Here is a 6,006-nt window from a genome sequence, read left to right on the forward strand (position 1 = left end):
ACAGACCATTAAGGAGGGAGGAAGGGTCACAGACACAGAAAAAAAAAAAACCTGCCACTAAGATCATCATGAAAATCAAACTAATGTTATTTGCCAATAGAGGAGTCACCCTCAGTTACACTAACCAAAAAGCAGCACAACTTCCCCTTTGGATGACTTTTCAGACTCTGGAATTAAGGCCCCTTCCTTTTTCTTCCAAGTTGGTGCCAACTTTTACCGATTAGTTTCATTTCTTTTAACCTTGTTGATAACTTCATATCAAGACTCTCATGGGGAGCGGGGACTGGAGAGGTACTACAGTGGGTAATGTTCTTGCTGTGCACATATAAGGAACATATTTTGGATCTTTCCAGCACCTACCTAAAATCCAGCTAGGTGGGTGCAGTGGCATCAAAAGGAGACAGAGGAGCCCTGGAGGAAAAGGCTGGAATAGCTAGACCATCTGAATCTGCCAGCTCTTTGTTCAAGTGAGAGATATTGCCTTAATACATATGGAGAACACTTGAGAAAGACACATTAACCTCTAAGTTCCATGTATATACACAGATATATGCTCAGGCACCTGCACATATGTGCATATACACACAACACACACACACACACCATACCACATACCATATATACTTGCAAAAATGTGCAAAAAGGAAAAGAAAGACTCAGACTGATTACTTAAGTTACTGGACCTGACCAGTGCTATCCTCATTAAATAGGACAAATGTTCCTAAATCAAATTCATAGATGTTCTTTTGAAGGGGCAGTAGAGATTTGATTAACTTCCAGAAGTCACTTGGGCTCCTTTATAAATAAATCTACTTTACCCCAGATCCTAGCAACCTTTAAAGAGGAGAAAAATCTTTGCCAAACTTATTTTTAATGCTCTTATTCTCTTACTTATAGCACAATGGTGTCCATTCACCTTGAATTAACATCATTTAAAAATGTCCTTAATGACCTTGAAAACCACTGAAACAAACAGGTGCTGTTACCAAAATGTGGCAAAATTGATGCCACATATTCTTGCATGTTGAAACGTAAGCAGGTTATACATTTCAGCAAATATAGCTGCACAATGACCACTTGGATGCCAGATTCAGGTAGATGGAAGTTTATTGACCACTGGACAAAGACTGACCAGTAAGGGACACAGTCTGCATTCTGGAACCACGACTGTGATATGGGTCTGCACCTAAAGCAGGCTTTTTATCTCCCATCAGAATGGCTAAGATCAAAAACTCAAGGGACCACATATGCTGGACAGGTTGCAGAGAAAGAGGAACTCTCCTCCATTGCTGGTGGGAATGTAAACTTGTACAACCACTTTGGAAATCAATTTGGTGCTTTCTCAGAAAACTAGGAATATTGTCACCACTATATTGCTACCACAAGACCCAGCTATACCACTCCTGGGCATATATATGAAAGATGCTCCACCATACAACAAAGACATTTGCTCAACTGTTCTTAGCAGCTTTATTCACAATAGCCAGAATATGGAAACAACCTAGATGTCCCTCAACCAAAGAATGGATACAGAAATTTTGGTACATTTACACAATGGAATATTACTCAGTAATTAAAAACAAGGAAAACATGAAATTTACAAGCAAATGGCCGGAATTAGAAAAGATCATCCTGAGTGAGGTAGCCCAAAGCAGAAAGTCACATACGGTATATACTCACTTATAAGTGGATATTAGACATATAATATAGAATAAACGTACTAAAATCTATAATCCTAAAGAAGCTAAACAACAAGGAGGACCCTAGGGAAGACACTTAATCCTCATTCAGAGGGGCACATGGGATAGACATTGGAAGTAGTAGAAGACAAGGAACAGGACAGGAGCCTACCACAGAGGGCCTCTGAAAGACTCTACCCATCATGGTATAAAAACATGCTGAGACTCATAGCCAAACTTTGGGCAGAGTGCACGTAGTCTTACAGAAGAAGGGGGAGACAGAAAGACCTGGAGAGGACAGGAGCTCCAGTAGGACACCAACACAGCCAAAAAATCTGGGCCCATGGGGCCCTGAAGAGACTGGTGAATCAACCATGGGCCATGCATGGAGAAGACCTAGACCCCCTGCTCAGATGTGGTCCATGGGCAGCTCAGTCTCCATGTGGATACCTTAGTAACAGAAGCAGAGGCAGTCTCTGACATGAATTCAGTTGCCTGCTCTTTGATCACTTTCCCCTGGTGGTGCAGCCTTGCCAGTCCACAGAAGAAGAGGATCTAGGCATTCCTGATGAGACTTGATAGGCTAGGGTCACATGACAAGTGAGGAGAATTCCCCCTTTCAGTGGACTATGTGAAGCAGATAGGGGGAGAAGAGGGAGAGATGGGGAGAAGATGAAGGAGGGAGGTCATGCTTGGGGCAACCACTGCTGCCTATGCTGAGCAGGGAGACCCCTGCTCGGGATAAAGGGAAGTGCAGGGGGGTTGAATATTCACCACTCTTGGTCCCCGGAGATGTTCATGGGTGACCTGAATCCAAGCTGTCCCAGCACATGGGTTGTCCCCTCTCTCCCAGGAAACCTCAATGTCAATGTTCTGGTTTTAGCTGCTCCTCCACTCATCAATTTTGGAGTTTCAGATCCTGTGCCCCTCATGTGGTATGCGCTGTTTGCTGTCATCCTGGACTCCCCAAATTTTTTTAAATTAATAATTGATGTGAGAGTACCCAGCCCTCTGTCAGTGGAGCCATCCATGCTTAGGTGGTCCTGGATGGTATAAGAAAGCAAGAAAAACAAGCCATGAGAAGGAGCCAGTTGTTAATCAGTTTTCCTTCCTGGTTTCTGCATCACTTCCTGCCTCCAGCTTTCTGCTTGAGTTCTTGCTTGACTTCCATCAATAAGTGACTGTGAGTGTGTTATGTAAGCCAAATAACTCTCTTTACTTCTCATGTTGCCTTGGTCATGGTGTTTATCATACAAACAGGGAACAAACCACCAAGATAGTATGTTAAGAGCAGTCTTTTGTTTTCAGTTCCTCTCATTGCTCCACAGATATATAATTCAATACTATTTTCATGACAGGGAAGTAGTTTAAGTAGTGTATTTGCTAGAAATATGAAAAGTGTTATTCAGCCCAGCTACACTCCATTTTGCTTTTCTAGTTTATTATTTTTCCTTTCAAATCTTGCAGCGGCACATGAGGCAATGCTTTTTCGTTTGTTAGTACTCCATTATGAATAGGTCAGTGTGTGATTAAAGTTTATATAAGCGTAATGACATACCCAAAACAGTTGCTCACCTCATGGCAACTAGGAAACAAAATAGAGGTGTAACAAGAAAGTCCACAGCAAGAGAGAGTGCCCAAGAACATATCTCAGTGACATTTTTTTCCAGGCTTCATTTTCCACAATTCTATCAACTCCGTATTACATATTTAATCTTTGAGTACATCATTGAGTGAATCCAATTAAGACCAGAGAGTCTTTGTGATACAACTACTATCAAAAGCTCCTCATAGCTTAGTAACTAAAAGTACATACAGTGAAAACCTGATAATTTTATCCTAGTTTTTTTTTTCTTTCTTTCTTTTTTTTTTTTTTTTTTTTTTTTTATGGCATGAAGTTTCAAACCCAGGGTGTTACAGATGCTATGTGTGCAGACTACAACTGAGCTATAGCCGTAACCCTAAATGTTTATCTAGTCATTACATCTGGATGAAGATGTTTTTCTTTTCTTTCTGTGGGGGAATCAGTAGTGTGGTGAAGTTAGTCATTTAAGGATAGGCACATTATTTCAGCCTTGATTAGACTTTTTCATTTTATATCAATATTTAAATTTTCTAATAGCCTCACCTTCTTTAAAGTACCTCACCCACTCTTTCCTTACATTCTCTATTGCCTCTATGTTTGGAATGTTTGACTTCATTCCCTTTCTCCTTTATTCCCAACCCTGAAAACCCCATTCATGCATATGAACTAAAGTAGTTGTTGTTATTGTCAACATATCTTTATGTCATGCTAGTTCTGTAGATAGTGGAGTCCCATTAAACCATATCAGAGAAAATTTGGTTTTCTAAACAACCATAAAGGAAAGCAGAATTTGAAGCTAACAGGCTAATAATTACTTGCATAGATAAGACAAAAACTATGAAATACAAGTTACATAGTACTTATTACAAATTAGTATTATAATATGAATGACAATGAACATAAGCAATTTAATTTGTAGAGAGAATACCTGCTTAGAGGTATTCTTTCCCAACCAACAAATAACTGAAAGAAATTTGAAGCTATATAAATAAAAAAAAAAAAAAAGCAAGAATGGTTCTTAAACTAACAGGATTTGAAATATCAAGTGCAAGGCTGATATTCTTAAATAATGTATTTTATGCTTAAAATTGTCTTGACATTCCAGTAATGTTAATACTGAGCAGACTGTTCAATTTAATTATACAGCGTATTCAGATAAAATGCATGTTTAAAATAAGTTTGGTGCTAATTTATGTGAACTTGAGTTGGCTGTTTGGAATCCAACATGTTTTTACATTGTACAGAATTCCATGGAACTTTGCGGTTAAAAAAATAAAGAAATAACCTAGAACCCCTGCACAGATGTAGCCGATGGCAGTTTAGTGTACAAGAGGGTTACATAGTAATGGGAAGATAGACTGCCTCTGACATAATCTGATTGGCCTGCTCTTTGATCACGTCCCCCTGAGGGGGGAGCAGCCTCACCAGGCCACAGAAGATAACAATGCAGCCACTCCTGATGTGATCTGATAGGCTAAGATCAGAAGGAAGGAGAGGAGGACCTTCCTCATCAGTGGACTTGGGGAGGAGCATGCATGAAGGAGGAGAAAGGAGGGTGGCACCAGGAGGGGAGGAGGAAGGGGCTTAAGTGGGGATACAAAGTGAATAAAGTGTAATTAATAAAATAAAATTAAATTAAAAAAATAAAAACTTTATCCCTACATCACATTTAAATAATGCATTTTTTAAATTAAATTTTTATTTTTTATATTAATTACATTTTATTTACTTTGTATCCCAGCTGTAGCACCATCCCTGATTTCCTCCCAATCCCACCCTCTCTCCCTCATCTCCTTCCTGCCCCTCTCTATACAATTCTTAAAATCACAGTTTCGTGGTAAATGTCTATAATCACAACAATGGAGAGAGTGAGGCAGAGGAATCCAGTGTTGGAATCCAGCCTGGGCTACATAGTGAGGGTACGTGTAAAAACAAACAATCCTTAATCCCAGTACTGGAGAGAGAGAGGGAGGTGGATCTGTGCGACTTGAAGGCCAGCTTGGTCCACATAGGCAGTTCCAAAGAATCCTGTGTTATGTGAGATGTTGTCTAAAAATAACCAAACATATAAACTAAAATATAAACAAAAATATAAGCTAAAGAGTTCTGTCTGCTTTACTATTGAGCAGTTTCATCAAAGCAGTCCTATACTTTCCAGTAATAAGACATTTTTAAAAAAAAAACCTCCCTTCTCTTGATATGCCCTTGGAAGTTTGAGAAAAATGTGGCTTGAAACAGGGAATCTGCATATCTTTTGCTGATATAGTGCTTAAAACATTTTTTACAAAACGCCTTTAAAACTTGTCCTGATACTTGTTCAAATGGGTTATGAATCTCTTCCAATTTAGAATACAGAAAAAAGTTGGAGATTTACAGTGCATAATCTGAGAGGGTCAAGGTGTAGAATCCTACCAAGAGGAGACATCAGAACAGAGGAGTTTATTGCTAAACGAATTTAATAGCGTTCTTACTGAAGAAAGGTCTGGGTTATTAGATAATCAAGAGAGGAGCGGGGGTGGAGTTTTTATTAAAGTCAACATGATTCTTGCAACAACTGGAGGCCAAAGATAGGCTTCAGAGGGGCATCCTGACTAAATATTGGTTAAGGACAGTTTGTCGGCACCAAACTGGCTATCCTGTTGTAAAAACCTGCGCTATTTCTCCATCCATTCCATCAGTTTAAAAAAATAATAATATGCCGGAAACTGTAAAAGGGGCTGCGGGGGATGGCCAGGCCACAGT

This window comes from Psammomys obesus, unplaced genomic scaffold (genome assembly GCF_907164565.1).
Source record: "Psammomys obesus unplaced genomic scaffold, mPsaObe1.curated_primary_1811, whole genome shotgun sequence".
Taxonomy (NCBI): Eukaryota; Metazoa; Chordata; class Mammalia; order Rodentia; family Muridae; genus Psammomys; species Psammomys obesus.